The sequence below is a fragment of the Nipponia nippon genome, unplaced genomic scaffold (genome assembly GCF_047370975.1).
Source record: "Nipponia nippon isolate SJK-2023a ecotype South Korea unplaced genomic scaffold, ASM4737097v1 scaffold_6, whole genome shotgun sequence".
NCBI classification, from domain to species: Eukaryota; Metazoa; Chordata; class Aves; order Pelecaniformes; family Threskiornithidae; genus Nipponia; species Nipponia nippon.
Window position 1 is genome coordinate 45,055,874 of NW_028262380.1, and position 17,659 is coordinate 45,073,532.

The 17,659-nt window shown below is 37.5% G+C and overlaps 1 long non-coding RNA gene across 1 annotated transcript; it reads left to right on the forward strand.

Moving 5' to 3' along the window:
* The first annotated feature begins 1,243 nt into the window (after positions 1-1,243).
* On the forward strand, positions 1,244-17,286 carry LOC148051444 (uncharacterized). The gene is made up of 3 exons (XR_015700035.1): positions 1,244-1,363; positions 2,493-2,613; positions 16,692-17,286. It is a non-coding gene; the product is annotated as an uncharacterized LOC148051444 (long non-coding RNA).
* Positions 17,287-17,659: the final 373 nt, after the last annotated feature.

Below are 17,659 nucleotides of genomic sequence, written 5' to 3' on the forward strand. Positions count from 1 at the left end.
GGGTTTGACATAAATGTTCAGCCAGATTTGATTAAAATACTTCTTGCTAAGGATATGTAAAGAACTACGTGAAATTTTTCCCAGCCTTTGTGAAAGTTCAATCTCTCTCTCAAATTTTGTGAACTGAATCAGTGGCAGCTCAGTTCCCAAAATGATGAAAAGATGGTCACGGACCTCAGTAAGAGAAACACTAGTTTAGGGTTTTTGAGTACTTGAGTACACACTATTGCTCTCTTATATAGACAATCCCAATTTTTGAAAGTGCCAACAACTTAAGTTTGTAAGAAGTGCCTGACTTCCATACCTTGAGAATTATAGTTGGATACTTAGATTCCTAGATATTGATTTAGGAGGTGAATATTAGAAATCAATCTTATATGTCTCTGCCAGCTGCTTTATCTAAAATTTAAACATATTCTATGAGGAAAAGCATCCATCTTTTTACCAGGCTGTGTAAGTTCACGCTGTTGGTGAAAAGCAGAGGTGTTATTGAAATGCCATTGTTCTTAGATTGATATTAGCAGGGGCAAATAAATAGCGACCAATGCCATCAGTAAAAGTGAAGACATAATTTTAAAAAGGGCAAACATTTCTAGCTCTATCACTGTAATGAGCTGAAAGTTTCCTCCCTCCCTTCCTCTCCATTTTTCTCTACCCTCCCAAATTTTCACAACAGCAGTAAATTTAATTTCACTGGTAACCTACATGTAATTTGAATCCAGTAGCATTTTGTAAGCCAAACTTGACAGAATGGGGACACCCATTTAGAGAGGAAAAAAGAAGACATACACCACTTCTCCCCGCCCCCCCAAAACATTGCACCGTTGCTATTTTAAATCAAAGTAGCTGATACTTTGCATATGCCTATGCACTGAATATGAGTTATTGTCAAAATTATCTTTCTCTAACGAACATCCATTGCAGATCTCAGACCCTTGTGTCAGTTGCATCTAAAGTAGAATCTAGTGAAATATCTGAGTGTCTCCTGAATTCTGCTGTCATTGTGCTGGTCATTACTACAACTGGTTTTTGTGATGATTCACTTCTTAACCTATTAATTATTTAATAAATAGCAGATGTATTCTACTAGTAATGCTTGAAAAATTCCCTTTGAAGGAATACTACTGGCCATGTAATTATAACCTTCACCTGAGATTTGATGAAACTCACATTCCCATGTGGAAGTGTTTAAGAATTTCCTTCCCAGATTTCGACCAGAATGTTCTCCCTGAGGAGAGAAACTGTTTATAAGGAGAGTTTCATTAAAACAATTACATTTTGGCAAGGTTTTTTTCCTACTCAGTCAGTATTTGCTAAAGTAAATGGTGTCAACAGAAAATTTCTGACAGATTCTGGTCTCCAGGTAAATCAAGTTTATGTTTTTTTTCCTGTAATGATATGAGTGTTTATTTTTCCTTTTGAATGTTTTTGTTTTAAACTCAGTCCTTAATATCTTTTCTCCTAAATCCAGTTTGAAATAGTCAAAAAACCCTCTGTATATTGAGAAAGAATGAGATAAATCCAAAGAAGTAATTTTCCACGGGAATGGCTGAAATTAGATTTCATGATGAGTTTGTGCAGCTAGCTATAGCTTTGCGGGGAAGCAAAAATGAAATCAAATTACGTCTAATTATATTGTACAGGACAATATGTGGATGTCCCATTTAATTACTAGTGAGAATATATTAATTTATAGATGAATGAGGAACAGAATGTAGATGAGGAACAGGATGTCTTTGGTGATACCAGTATATCAGACCGATATGTTAATGCAACATATACTTGTTGTGGTGGATTTCACCGAAGTGCTATCAATTTCATTGTGTAACTAGCAGTGCAGAGAAGCAGAAAAGAAATATTAATTCATGGGCTGCCTTCTAGCAAATTTCTTCTTTCTCCGTTGTGAAGAGGATAAACAGAGGTATAGCAACTTCACAAGCAGAATAAATAATAGTTTGAGGTCAACTGTATAAAATTTTGCTGGCACATTTCTTTTGTAGAAGCAGAATATTACAGAAGATGCTTGTCCAAGTCAGTCTGCCACACACCCCATTGGGACTTTGCTTTTGCTGTGTATTTCCGTGAAATTCTTACAGCTGCCGTCGTTATTTCCTGCTAGCATGCAGCAGCTGCTTTGTAGCTTTCTGAGAAATGTTGAGTGCTCTTTAGCAGAGACAGTGAAAACTTTTTTACAAAAAAAAAAAAAAATCATTTCGAGGTATCAGATCTTCATTTTCATGAGAGGTCTGAGAAATAGTGGGGAGCATAGCACACTGCCAGATTACACTCCGCCTGTTAACGGACAGGGTAGGAGAAACCCTGCAAGAAAGGTTAGGGACCTGTTGTCACTTGGAAGTGTGCTAAATTGTCTAATCCCGTAGAAAGCTGACAGGCCTATGAGTGTGCAAGGGGTTCGGCATTCATCTGAAAATGGCCTTTGACTGCACATAAGGCAACTCATGCAGAATTTATTTTTTTTTTTTTTTAAACAGTCAGTGTACCCAGCCTTGGAGGAGACTCAGAAGTCTTGCAGGTGTCAGATGCAAATATCAAAACGCTTCACAGTTAAAGCCTGTTTCCAGAGGGGGAGCTGGCCCTTAAATGGGATTGAAGGCAAGTCTTTACCCATGGAAGTTCAAGGTTTTTCTCAAAGGCTGTTCACTAGATGGGACTAAGGACAGATTGGTTATGAGTCCCTGCTTCAATATTACATACTGCTAGATAATACTGAAACATTTAATAAAAAATGTGTTTGCCATGAATTGTTATTTTTTTAAAAATGGAAAAAAATTAAACTATTAGAATAGACTAGAATCTAAGCCTAATAAAGGTGTTTTACTATGTGTCAGAAGAGATGTCTGAAAGATGTCAGCCCTGATCTGAATTAGGCCTTGATTGATTCTGGAAATTATACTTTTCATGATTTTAGGAAATAAAAAAAATTAATTGGATGCTCTAACTCTAATTCTAAGAGGAAACTTTTGGTCTGAAGAAAACTGTTGTGGCAGAGAAGGATGAGGCCAAGATGAGTTTGTGATCATCCACATGTGCTTGTCTTTTGAATGCAAGCCTTAGAGTACAAGAGGTCTTTTGTCTTTTTAACACTTGTTCTCTACTGGGCAGCAGCACTAAGCAAGAACCAACATGGTGAAGGTACAAGTACTGCTTCAAAAATTAAATAGGTGTTTGTAAAACACTTTGAGAAGCTTTTGTGGAAACTGCAATAGAACAAGTGAAAAATGGTAACATTACTGAAAGTGTTCGTTTTAGCTGTTTGATATCAATTGCTTGTGTTTTGGTGATACTTGAAAAATATTTCTCCAGGAGTGTTTTAACAGACACTCCAGGTGTGTCAGTTGCTCCTACCCTTTGTGTTACACCATTCTGAAAATATTTTTTTTTATGTTACAATTCAGAATGCCTTTCTAAGAAAATGAGATCTTAATTATATCTAATTATGCTTTTCTTATGTTTAATTTCTCTCATGCAATTCTACTTACTTTTAGCAGAACACCAGCAAAAGAAATTAGCTTCAAAATTGGATAGTTTAATTTTTATTTCTGAAATCCAACTACTTATCTTATTGAGCTCTATCAAGCACATTTTAAATCAACATGTTTACTTGTCACACTGATCACTAACAATCGATCTAAATAGTCTTAATTTCCCAGCTCCTTGGAGGATCTTAATCTCAGCCTTCCATGGAAAGAGCTTGAGTGAAGTTTTTGGAGGACTTTTCCCTCATGCAACGAGCTAGAGTAAAATGGTTGGCTGACTCCATAAGGACACTTGAGCAGAAAGCAAAAACCAGAGAGGCTTAAACTTCTGTGAATCAGCCCTTTAAGCAGCAGGCTCCCACGTTTCTGGTGATGGCTCTTGCCTGGGGTAGCGGATCCCTCTCCTGTGCTTCACAGCTATGAGGTCAGTAGTATCTCATCCTAGAAAAACATTTACAGCTGCTAATTCCTGCCGAAGGGAGCTACCATGGTTAGGGGTAGGCAAGGTCTTTCCTCTGGCTTGGTCTTTTTTCCCCTGGTAATATAAGGTATTTTAAGGAGCTTAAACACAAATCAGTCTGTTCCATTTGACAAAAATGCTTCTACCGATGCTTCATTCTGTTTCTCATGTTCTTGTATTTCTGAGAAGACATGTTACTGAATATACTTGGGGGGGGGGAAGTATGCCTTCTGCACAATGAATGGCATGTCTAAATATACATCTTTTGATCAGTATTTCTAAACTTGGATCCATCTGTTTTTCTAACCAGTTATGCAATCAGACCAGGAAACTTTTAGTAGGTTGAGGTGACAACAGTGGAAGAAAGTCACCGTATCTTTACCTTAATCCTGTGTCTAAAAAAGCATGCTCCTGCTTTAAAAAGAAAGTAGGAAAACTTTACACACAAAAATAGAATCCTTTTTAATCACATGCTTGTGCAGTAAATTAAATACATGTACTATTGCAACAAATACGTGATTAGTACCCTTAAGATGATACTATTCGCAGCTCAGCTGCAAGTGAGGCTTTAGACCAACTCATGTTGTGTTCAGGGGGACGAAAAGAGTGTATGGGGAATGTAATACACCAAAATTGAGTGAAATTGGAGGCTATAAATAAAGACACAATTATTTCACTTGTCTGGAGACTGTATGACTAGAGAGATTGCAAGGTACATTAAAGGTCATTCACTACATATATTTTGTTCATAGTTAAATAACAGTGAAAAAGAAGGGAATTACGTTGGAAAAATGAGATTTTCATGGTAAAAAGAACCATGTCTGATATATAGGAAGGATACTGAAAAAGAAGAAAGAGAATAAAGTCTTGGTTGTGTGATCTGTGCCTGCTCAGGTTGATTAGAGGTTTCAGTGGCACTCTAGGCTTTAAAATGCTTTCAGTTTCTTGTATCCTGAAAACCTGAATGCTTTTCTTGGTTTGAGGAAACCTGTATGAAAATGAAATCTCTGGTCATTTTCAAGTATAAAATAACATTTGAGAACATTTCAATTTTCAGAACATTATTGGAACTTGCAGGATAGTTTAAAGTAATTTCAAAGGCAGGGGCATTTTTTTATATATGCATAAAATGGTATGTGTATATTTTCACTTATACCATGTGCTGGGATGAAAACACATATCAAAATTTATTCTGATACATTTGCAGATGGACTTCATCTTATTTTGTTCTTTCTAAAGTATCTGTTTGGCTTTTTTGTTTGGTTTTTGTTTTTGTTTTTTTTTTTTTGAGTAGACTGTGAACTTTGTGATGTTTTCCTTGTTTTAGACTCCAATATTTGAGCAGCTTCTGCCATGTCTTATAGCACAACATAAAGAATAATAACTCTAATTTGACAAAAAAAAATTCAATGAATGCATTTTAGAGGACACACACTACTTAAAGAAGGGTCACATAAGTCTAAATATAATACCTTCAATAAAACGTGGTAGCCTTAAACTCCCCCTCCTACTCCTTAACTTCTAGAACTTATTGAAAATGACCACTATTAAACTGCAAATACTACCATAAAACTTTTCTGTAGCATGGGGACTGAGAGAATGATTTACATAAAATGGTAGTGTACACATGCTTTGCAGTGTTGTGTGCTAAAACTGAAGTCAGACAGAACATTTTTTTTTGTCTGAGTGTCAGGTATTTTTGTAGCAAATTATCTCGTCAGTTAATACTGAGAAATATAACGTTGAGATGACTGACAGTGTATTCAAGTTTAGACTGAATTTCAGAAATATGTTAACTAAACTAAGTTGGGAAGCTAAATTAAGAGGAAAATAAGAAGTTGAAACTCTTCATTTTGAACTTCCATCTCAGAAAGTCTGGTCCAGATCTGCCGTTCTCGGGCGTCCTCTGTAACGTGTTGGTTTTCAGTGCTGCAATAGTGCAACGCTAGCTCAGTGCTCCCATAGCTCAGTGCTTGTGCACCCGTGTCTTAAGGAAGCTGGGCACGAATCCTCCTTCTGATCCATTTCGAGCAGCAGGATTTCCTTAGAAGTTTTAATTGAGACAGATGACAGTCATTTTATAAACCCTTTGTGACAGCTTTTGTTTCTGTTTTGTTAAATGGACAAGAAACAGAGCTGTGTGACCACAGCTGTGTAACCTGTGTAATCGTGCCCATGTAACCACAGAATGGGAGAGTCTGACAGTAAATTGTATGAGGTTTGGAAAATGACAACTTCCCATAATGTTCCTGCATACAGAGGAGGATTTAGTTTTACAATCTAAACCCTCTTTCTGGTCTGATAAAGTTGTAGTAGAATGGTTGTTATGTTGTGGTTTGGTGTTTGGTTTTTTTTTCTCTCCGTAAAGATTTCAAAACAATTTTTCAAAGATTGATTTTCATCTGTGAGAACAGTATGATTCCACTTTGTGGGTTTCGATCTGGACTTTTTCGTGTTTTTACAGAGAGGAATATTGTTAACAATATGTTTTGTAATGACAGTGGGAGAATAGTTAATGTTGGAAATGGCTTTAAAAAAAAAAGACTTGCCCTCCTAATTCTGTTCCTTTATGTTAGATAAGTCTATGAAATGGCATGGTTCAGTGTTCTGCAGTGTTGAGATGAGCAATATTATGGAGCTGGGTAGTGCTGTACCTTGACATTTATTGCATAAGTCTCAGGATTGCATTCCAACTGTTTGCTGGACCATATGCTGATTTCTTTGTGTATGTGTTGCTGGCTTTAAAGTTGAGTAAAGGAGATGGATTTTTCCCTGCCTCCCCCCACCCCGAGATTCTCTAGTATATCTGTACAGCATTTGCAAATTTATATTACTCATTTGGCGTAATATTTTTAAACCCATTTTGTGTTCTCCTTCTCTTTTCCAACTTGTGTGGCTGCACCATGGGATGTATTCTTCAGTAGACCAGGTGTTAGAGTGATTTCTGATTATGGTTTACTAGGATTTTACCAGAGTCCTTCTAGCAGGAAAAAAAAATGTTTAGCAGAAAAAATGTACATGTAGCCTTTTAAAATGTTTTGAAGGATCACTTTACCAAACTTGTATGTGCTTTAATCCTTGCTTTGCTCTTTTACATTTTGATTGACATGTGTCGTGGTCCAAAGCCACTGTGATTCTGGGTGACGTGTTGTCCACCTCTGCCTGTCCTGTGAGCTGCAGCGTACGCTTCTTGAGCAGAATGCACCACAAGGTCTGACAGGTTTCTCAATTTTGTTAACATGAGCAGATGTTGTACAACATTGTCATACTGTATTTTCTAACATGTATGGAGAAAAGATAGCTGACCAGATTTCTTGTTGCTCTTGTAATGGCATATAAGGTCACTGCTGACTCAACAGCGAGCCTTGGTCCTGAATCTCATCCTTGTTTACTAACACACATAGTAAATAGGGTTTCTGAAGATATATTCTCTCTCTCCTTTTAGGAAAGGAAAAGGCAGCTGATACTACTTTTTATAGTGTACTCACTGGGGGATCTTTACAGTTTCCAGTTTTCAATGAATTCTTTAATAATGATAACAACAAATCACAAAACTATTAAAACTAATTGGCTTATAAGGTTTAAACACCAGGACTTGAGAGTGTTTCCTCTCTGGATCTCCTGGTTTTATTTTAATGTATGCTTAGTTTTGTTATAATGCCATCTCGGGGTACGACCTGACCGTGCACTGGTCTACACACTCCATGGTCTACATGCTACTGGGGGTTGGAAAGAAACCTGGGTGCAACAGGAGCCAGGAGACACTTTGGTTACCTTCTGCTGAAAAGTGTCTAGTCTTCAGTGTGAATGGAGCTAAAGACTACACTGGCTGTGGTCATTTCCTTCGCTTCCATTCTTCCTTCTCTTCCATTCTTCTTAAACAAAACAGCGACAAAAAAACAAACAAAAAAAGCCGCTCTGACAAAAGTCAGAAGTTTTCTGACATGGTCCCGAGGCCTGTTTAAATCATCAGGAGAAGTTGACAGAGTTGCATGTTTCTGTAAAAAGCATTTTTCAACAGAATTATGTGCAAAATCACGTTGCTCTGAGCACAGTATGGATTGATAAAGATAGAAACTTCAAGCTGTTAGTAGAGAAACTTTCAGCCAGTGCCCAATGTAAAACATATTTCTGGGTTTATCTGTGTTAAGTTAATAAGGAAGCAATCAGATCCGAGCCCATGACTATTTCTGCTGTGTCTGTTTCCATGGTGTTCTTTGCTGCTTTTTTCCCTCTTTTGTCTTCAGACACACGCACACGCACACACACATACATATACATCCTCGAGATGTGGAAGGGAGGGGAGGAAAAAGATACATCAATGGCAATCCCTCCTTCACCTCTGTAGGTCTTGCATACCCTTCCATTTTAGATGGTAAGGAGTGCCTGCATTTGCTCGCAGGATAACCCCTGTGGTGTCAGGGAGGTAGAAAGAAGCCTGGTGTTTTTATGCATCTACCTTGACAGACGTGGTGACAGGCACGTTAAGTGCTAACTATACTGCATGTGGCAATTAGAAAACAAGAGATGTAAAGAACAGAAGATTCAGAGTAAAGGTACATGAAATGAAAATTTCAGTCAAAAGGTTGTTCTGCCCTCCCTGCCCTGACGCCTCTCGCATACATCTCTAGTATCTATATAGCGTTATTGTCATCCACGTATTTAGTTAGGGATAATGAGTTAAATAACCTTCACAAGGCTAGACAAGTTTTCTGTAATTGAGCGAGGTTTGAACAAGCAGCTGATACCCTAACTTGTAGCTTCACAATTTCACGGCTGTAAATTCCTTCTCAAATTTACTTGGTTCTTTTGAATTTTGGAGGTAATATCAGCAGTTGAGGCCACTTCTCATTTCTACTTGATTCTCAAGAATCTAGAGACAAAATCTTGTTTCTCCCTCTTTAAAATGTTGCAACAGCCTTGAAAATGATGTATATGGATACCTAACTGTATCCATATACAACAGAAAATAATACAAAATAAATATTGCATTGTGAATTCCAGAGGAAATTTGAATCTGCTATCTCCTTCTGTGCATGCAGCAAAGAACAGAGTATTCTTATTCATGCATGTGAAGACAGGTGTTGGGTTTGGGTTTTTTCTGTTTGTTTTTTGTTGTTGTTGCTGTTTACTGAAATAGTGCAATATTCAACACATAAACAGAAGCTTTTCCTAGAAACTGAGTTACTGATAAAGGAAAAAAAGATCCAAGAAACACAGTCTGCATTCCTTTTAGTGCTCTTGCTGTAGGAGATCTTATTTCCTTGGAAACCTACATTTTCACAGATGGAAGTGTTTCATGGGTTTTGACAAGATTTCTGTAAGGAAAGTTAGTTGGGTTCTGGGTGGTTTTTCTCTGATCCAAGGCAAGGTGTGAAGGGAAGTTGGCGTTTCCCTCCCTATTAAGCATTTCTAGAAGCAGTGTATATGTACCCAGTTAGTTACTTGCCAGTGAACATGTAAGATTCAGGCTACGTTCCAACACGAGATGCCGAAATCTTTCAAAAATAGATGAGGAGATACATGCATACCCCTCCCAGCCTCAGACTGCTCTGATCCTTGGAGTATGAAGTCAGAGGCTTGAATGGGGGGGCTGTTCTAATGTTTGTTAGTAATTTCTTACCTTATTGAGAATAAAACTTGTCTACAGTTACGCACTGTTCCACCCTTTGCAAGGCTGGTACCATATTAAGAGACTTTACAGCAGATTCTTGTCCCTGTTTTTTTTCCAGAAATCAGAGTCAGAGAGAGACCATGCTGACAGTTTTTGGTTTCAAAATAGCCTGGGAACGAGGCTATCTTGTCTTCCTTTCTGAAAGAGGAAAAAGGCCTTCTTTTAGCTTTAAAATGAAATTAATTCCTGTGATCTCAGTATGTTCAAGCTCTTAAATACCTAATTTACTTGCAGAAGTACAAAGTCTATAGCAATATTTGATAGGGATGTCTTTCCTCAGTTGTATAACAGTCGTGGGCTGTTCAAAGATTGGTAAATGGATAAGCAATACATCATAAATATTACACGAATAGTCTAAATTATATCAATAGTAAGTCATTAACAACAAATTAGACCTGTTCATTTTATCTGAACATTGCCTAAAATAGTTGTGGTAGTGTACGCAATGTTAAATGGTTTTGTTATCGTATGGAGACTGCGTGTTACCTGCCAGCCCAGTATAGGTGTAGTGTGATGTGTTTTTGTAGTTTTAGAGTTCATATCTAAGATATTCAACACAAGCAACGTGCTTCACATGAAATCAGAAACGTTCAGCACCAGTTTTAAAAGAACAGTTTTCAAAGTAATTTTTTTAATCTTTTTTTTTTTTTTTTTTTTTTTTAACCTTCAACTCATGGATAGAATTACTTTTCCCATGGCCAATAAGTATGAAGCTGGGAGGAAAGAATAAAAAGTAAGATCTTCAAAAGTTAAAATGGCTTATCCAAGAAAACTGCAATACCATGAACGTGCTTCCAGGATTCTTAGTCCTGTAATTTAACCACAAGACTTGCCTTTTTTTTTTTTTCTTCCTTTTTTTCCCCTCACTCATTTGCATTATAAAATCAGTCTTATGTGGTTTATTATGAATGTTGGAGGTGTGGGGGTGATGGTATCTTTAGGCGGCAGTTCTCCCCCAGAAGGCCCACAATACTGAAGTGGCCTGTTACGTAGCTCACGCAGACATTCTGGACCTCTGCAGTCATGAAATGCTATGTTGTTTGTTGCAACTACGGTCATTTAAATGTTCCTTCTCAATCCTGTCTCCTCAGAATAGGAAAATACACATATGTATCTTCCACCTACATATATAACTTGAAATGTTTTCAGGAGTGGCCACAAAATGTGTGCGTTGGTTCATGAGAAGTTTGAACTTCAATAAAAAACGAAGAGATTTTTCAGATTTAAAAGAAAAAATTTAAAAATCCTTGTATAAAGAAGGTTTCTACACTACCCACTTTTGGATGTGTTTTTTTTTTTCTGCTGGAAGTAGAGTGGTGGGGATTTTTTAATGTTTCAATCACATGCCAGCATGTTGCTAAAAAAAATGTAATTTGAAGAACCTGTGTTCATACACTGTAAAAAGACTCTGTATGAGGACTTTGAACTCCCCAGCCTAAACAAGAAAAATACTACCACCTTTAATTACTGCCAACACACAGTCTCTTTAATAAAGCCTTCCTTTTTTTTTTTCCCAGCAGCTATACTTGCATTTTAAAAAGTTGCATAACAAAGGGATATCACCAGAACTTGAAAGGTTTGTAGAGTGTTTTACCATCAGTAGCGCCTTTTAACACAGAATGCTGTTGAAAGAAAGAAAAAAAAAAAAAAAAAAAAAAACAAATGACAAAACCAAAAGAAAAGTATATATAGATTAATAAACCAAATTATGGAGGAAATGGTTAGCTTCTTAGCGCTTGAAAAGTCTATTTAAATTTCTTGGTTGGTTGGTTGGCTGCTTCTGCTGCTTTCCTGAGAGGGCTTCAGCTTGATGATGTTGCTATCCCTCTGAATCTTGTTCCCTGCCTGCCCACCTACAGTCAAATGTTAATTTTACTTCCACAAAATTTAGTGATTTTGGATTTCAGAAACAACTCCTTTTTGTAGATAACTAGACAAAATTATTCATGCTATTACCTATCTTAATGAAACAGAAAGGAATATAAACTATATCTTGCTTCCCAAATAATTAATAAACGCTATATTAAGACATGTTTATGAATGACTAATTAGAATGTTATAACATGCTACAAGTATTATTGTCAGCTATTTAAGCCCCTCAAACTCCGAAACTAAAGATAGTTTCCTATGTGTAGTAAACTGCAACATGTGGACCACATACAATATAGGCTAAATCTGTATTGGTTTTCTTACATGCGCTTCGATCTTGATGTACATAAGGGTGCTGCTGCTGGAGGGTCTTCTTGGGGAGTCCGGTCTCACACAGGTTTCTTTTCTCAGGTTTAACCTCTAAGGGGGATTTAGAATTGAGCCTGCTGGCACCCACTTTTACATCCTTGACTCCAAAGCAGATTTGCTGCTAAGCAGGCAGGGAGTTGTGTGAGAACTGGGGATCAACCCAAAAGTTCATTTAGCCGGGTATGCGTAGGACTCTGGCCATCAGGAAGTGTGCAGGGAAGAGTAAACGTATAGTCATTCAAACATATAGGAATGCCTTTCCATTATATTCTCCCAACCTTCAACAATTTGTGGCTCAAGTCTTGCCTAGACAGAGGAAAATTCTTTATTACATTACAGAGCTGTCTCCATGCTGAAAGTGTGCAGTAATTTCTTGAATTCTTAAAATATTAGCATCCACTACATCCCATGCCAAGGAATTTAGAGGTTGGTTGCATATTATGTGAAGAGACATCTTTAGTTTTTTGGGTTTTTTTTTTTGAGCCTGTCACCTCCTAGGTTGATTTTAGTGGTATCTGCTTCTTATATTTGAAGATAAAATGAGTGATTGCTTTCAGTAAACTGCTCTGGATTTGTAGACCTTTACCAAATTTACATCAGTTAAGTCTTTTACAGTCTGTGCCCTACTATATTTGGACTTACTTTAAATAAAAGCAGTTTTGTATCCTTTGTCCTTCTTGGTTTTTTCCTGTATTTCTTCTAGCTCTGTTATATCATTCACACAGTTTTGACGCAGCAGTGCAGCATGGACATGTTCTTCATTTTGTTCTCAGCTTTGTGTTTTGATTTTTCTGATTCCTGCTGACCCTTGACTGGACGTTCTCACAGAATCATGAACTATAGCCTCGTGTCCTGAATGGTCTGACTTAGCTCACTACCCTTTGTTACATGGGTTTAAATGAGGAGTGAGGGCATTCTTCTTCCTCATTTACTACAGCACTTCATAGCTGATGGAATTCCGCATAGATAAGCATAAAGACTATACCATGATCTATACTCTAGAGATGTTGTGGGACCTCTCTAAGACAAGTGTGCTTTATGGTCCTGTAGAGCTGAGTAAGTCTCTTTCGGACTTGGAAAAATGCCACAGAATTCTCCAGAAACAGTATAAAGACTGATTACTTAGGCTTCATTTTTATTGATAATAGACAAGTACAGACTTCATTTTGTTATTTGTTTGGGGATTCTTTTTTATTTTTATCTAGTTACTTCTTTCCTTATCCCAAAGATATTGCCATATCTTCTCCAGAGTTCAATTTTATCACTTTGTAAATGGTGCTCTTTCCTTTAGTCAAATCAGGACAGCTGAGAAATACTTAGCCCTTTTCTGGACTTGGAACTGTTCGAGAACTAAGAGCAGCTGTCTGACTTTGCTTCTTTGAGGCTTGGTTTTTAGTTTCTGTGATGAAGTTTCTTGTTTGAAATCTTGTATTTGAAGGCTTCTTGAATACTTTTATCTTTACCTTCGATGAACAGAGTCATGGGGATAAGCAGGGGAAACTTCTGTTAGTGACAGTGGTGAATTTAATATGGTGTTTTGTATGTGCACGTGCATGTGGTCGTTTATTCCCTGGATGCGCTTGTTCCTGAACTCAGTAAGACAAAGTCTTAATAGTAGGAACCCCTCAAAGAAATATCTCAGGATTTTAAGGATTTTTGAGGAAAAATAACAAATTAATAAATACTTCGTAGAGGGTAAAGAATGTTTTTCCTGTGAACCATTGAATATTAAAGTCAAACCCTCTGAAGCAAACCAACAAAATGGCAACATGTTTTAAAATCTGGCTGGATTGATTGAACACAGCAAATGAAATTTGTTTTGTCGGACTTAAGTAGACTATTACGTAAGCATTCAAAGTTTATAAGCACTAACCAGAGAGACAAAGTACTAAAATCAACTGCTCCTAGGGTGATATAGAGCTATATTAAATGGGTTGCATTCTGATAATTAAATCTATTGTGTTGCAGAATTGCCTCCAAACAAACAAGGTCAAATTCAGTTGCTTAAAACCTTAAAAGTAAACTGACAAAGCAGTATACCAATAAGCAGTCTTTCTCTGATGTAGAAAGCAAACATGAAGGGCTAAGTCCATAAAATTTCTTATTTGTGGTGTTATCCCTATCAGTAGACAATCTAAAAATGTCTTCTCAGTCTCCAGAGATTCCTTAAATCCTACATATTTGACTGAAGGTGCAGATATTCTCCCATGTCCTGCTGTGGTGGAGGCTGACTTCCAGATAAAATCATGCACCCAGCATCCCTGTAGTCTTCAGTGGAGGTTATTTCTGTAGGTGGCTTTCTAGACATAAACCTAAGCTGAGTCTTGCAAAAGTATCAGCATTCACTCCCTTGAAAGCTTCCTTTAAACAAATGTTCTTGGGTTTAATAGATCAGGTTTAAACTCCTCCTTCTGCTCAATTGAGTCTGATACTAGAGTTATTGCTATGTGGATCTGTAGCAGCCTACTGAAAATGTTGTAATTACTTACATATTTTCTTGCCAAGGTGCAAAGAGTGTAACCCTCAGATTTCTTCACATCAGGCAAAAGTGAAGGAATTTCCTTGTACTTGTGATGAGTATCTGAGATACTGTAAAGTTTTCTTCTGAAGCAAAAGCTAGAGCTTTGACTTCTTTCTTCCTTCCTTTTTACCAGTTAGATCAGTTGAATCTCTGAGCCTGTAAGATTTCATGGTTTGGCAGATAACTTATTCTTCTGCGTTGAATGAGAAGTCTGAAATATTAACATGAGGTTGAGAATTCAAGAATTTTGGACCAGGGCCCTTGGACTTGCAAATGTCCCTTTTGTTTAAATGTTCTTTAGCCTGATCCTTCTCCACTGAGAATAAAATATTACCCATACTGGAATTTTTGCATTATGTTTCTTGAAGTGTAAATAGGGAGATGATTTTCAACAGCAAGGTAAAATACTAATCCATCTCAAGAATTTTGCTATGAATGAAAGACTTTTAGTGAACGATGGTGAAGTCTGAGGAAACAAAAGTTTAAATGTTATAGTATTACTTATATAATCTGGCCAGATCACAGCCATAGCAACAGCTGTGAGAAAGCGCCGTTGTAAGGGCATATATGCATTTTATTTATCCATACGGAAAAACGACACAGGGCATAAACTAATCTTGCTCCAGAAGGAGGCTTGCTTTATCTGTTTTTCTGACTCTCCATCTGCTTCTTGCCTTTAAATATAGCTGTCAGTCTTTTTCAACGAAGGAGTACAACACGCTGTATATACTTGATTGGAACAAATACGCCAACCTATTTTCTACAGAGCTCCCAGCCAGTCTGTCTGTAGTAACTATTGGTCGTTGCTCTGAAACTGAATCAGTGTCGCTTAATAGTCATTAGCGCAATGGCTAATCTGTGCAGCAGTAGTGCCGAGAGGTTCTGGTCAGAGTCAGGGTCCAGTCTTTTAAATGTCTTCTCTCCCCTGAACAATTCTGTATTCAAAGGAACATGTGAAAGGGGAGCGAGCACGAAATGGTACACAAGAAATGTGAACGTCTCTCCATTTCTAGGGGGATTTTTAACATCTTGGGATGCAGCACATGGGTTGATTATAGATCTACGTTGCGAACAGATTAGTTTTAAAAAAACAAGGCTATATTTTCAGATGCTTAGAACTGACATGTTTTGCTGAAAATTGCTAGGTGTCAGCTTCCATTGCTTAAGGCATTTGGTGATCCTTCTGTAAAAAAAAATGTAGAAACACTGTATTTAGTAGAGGGTGGCTCTGTTTAAATTCACTTCATCCAGACAAACTTTGAATTTTGAGATATCACAGTTTCTGCAATGTCATTGCTTAGAAGAGTGCCTGGGGTTGTGTGTGTGTGTGTACATATATATATCAGCAAGTATGTCTTCAAATATGCTACCTGTACTGGGTATGCTTCAGCCTAGAACTGCATTGCTGTTGCACTGGCCTGCTCGGGGTGTCTGAGGACAAACAGGCAGGCAGGCTGGGAGGGAGAAGCTTTCCCATCAATGCAGAGGAGGCAAAAGTGAGGATTACAGGGAGGAGAGAGTAAGAGAAATGAAGAGTCTGAAAACTCAGAGGGACTTTGCCATTGAGATGATCCTGTCCCAATCATCATCTCGCTTCAGGGAATGAGCTTATGCGGGGAGCATGTCGTGCTGTCCGCTCAGTGAGGGCGAGGTGCCTGGCAGCTCACCAGCTGCAGTCTGGCTAACAGTGGTTGTGAGTCCATAAATGTAGTGTCAGCCTCCAGTGGCTGCAAGGCTTCCTTGGATGTGGCAAACTGCAGTGCTAACATCTGTTCTCCCTTCTGATCCCTCTAACAGGGATTTGAATGGATTCCCCCCCCCCCTGCCCCAAGACAAGCAGTGTCACTGATCTTTTTAATTTTTGATTGTGAAAAATTCTGTAAATTCTGAATTTTTGAAAGCTTAATTTTACTAAGGCCTTTAAAAAAAATAAAGGAAGGTTTGTACGCAACCACAAGAGGGAACAATATATGAATTGTTTGACAACAATGCTTTATTCCTGATATCACTCACTTCTGCTTTTCCCAGCTTTTGAGATTTCAGAATAAGGGGGGTGGGAAAGAGCACATTGCATCCAATCTTCTAATCTCTCTGCTTAAACTGTTTATCTGCAGCTCAGTCAATATATGAAATAACACATTCAGTTATTCTCCATGTAATTAGTATGCAGTGGCCTAAGTTTGGATAATAGCTCTTTCTAAATTGCTTCCAGAAATTATGGAGAATGTGTTTGACAGATTTTTGTCATTGTTTTACTTCATTGTGTCAAGCCAATATATTCTACTGTCTTGTTCTACCTAGGTCTAAACTGGCCCAAGAATGGATTGCTAAATTTGAAAGTGAAGAATGTTTTAACAAAACCAACCGGAAAGCTGAATCTGCACAACTTATTTGCCTTTGCCTGGATAATAAAGAAGGAAACAAAAATAAACATATCTCAAAGAAGTTGTTAAAAAAATTGTATCTTATAGCAACAGATATTACTGGAAGAAGAATAGTAGTTGTCTTTGTTCGTGCCCAGAGCTTGATCAAATGGCATGAAGAAAAGAGAAGCTTTCTCAGCAATAAAACCAGGCAAAGTTCTTATTAATATAAATCCCTAACTGGTCTGTTGAATATTTTAGGGGAGGAAAAGCATTGTACATTTTTTAAGCCAAAGTATTCATGCTTTGATAACTTAAAAAAAAAAAAAAAATCTATTTGGAAACTTGCTTAATAAAGGGGAAAAATTGGCAATAAAACCCCAGCCAAACTGAAAATGAAATATTCCATTTGATCTGAGACTTTTTTTGTGGTTCAGCCAGCACAACGAAAAATCCATTATTCACACAGCTCAGCTCTGCAGTAGTCTCTAATGCAAAAATACACATCAGAACTGTGACAAATTGAGACAAAAATATTAAATTGATAAAGCAGATCCACATCGGAGGCCTGTACCTTGAAAGTTATATCAAGCAGTACCAGAAATCGTGGGGAGTTCTTTGCCTATTAACCCCTTTATAAATCATGCATGTATACTCAAAATTACGTGAGGAGTTTACTTTTTTTTTATTCTAGCTGTGTGTATGAAAGCAGCACTCATTTTCCGTTTTTTCAATGGCTTTATATACGGGAATTACAAAATACGTAGCTTTTCACTGTGGGCGCACATCATTATTTTAAGGAAGGCCTGTGAAAAGCTGCTCATGCCGTGGAAGCCCAGCAGTATTTCTAGCACTGCAGCTCAAACAGAAGGCTGCAAATGCTTTTGAGATATTTTGACAGCTTTT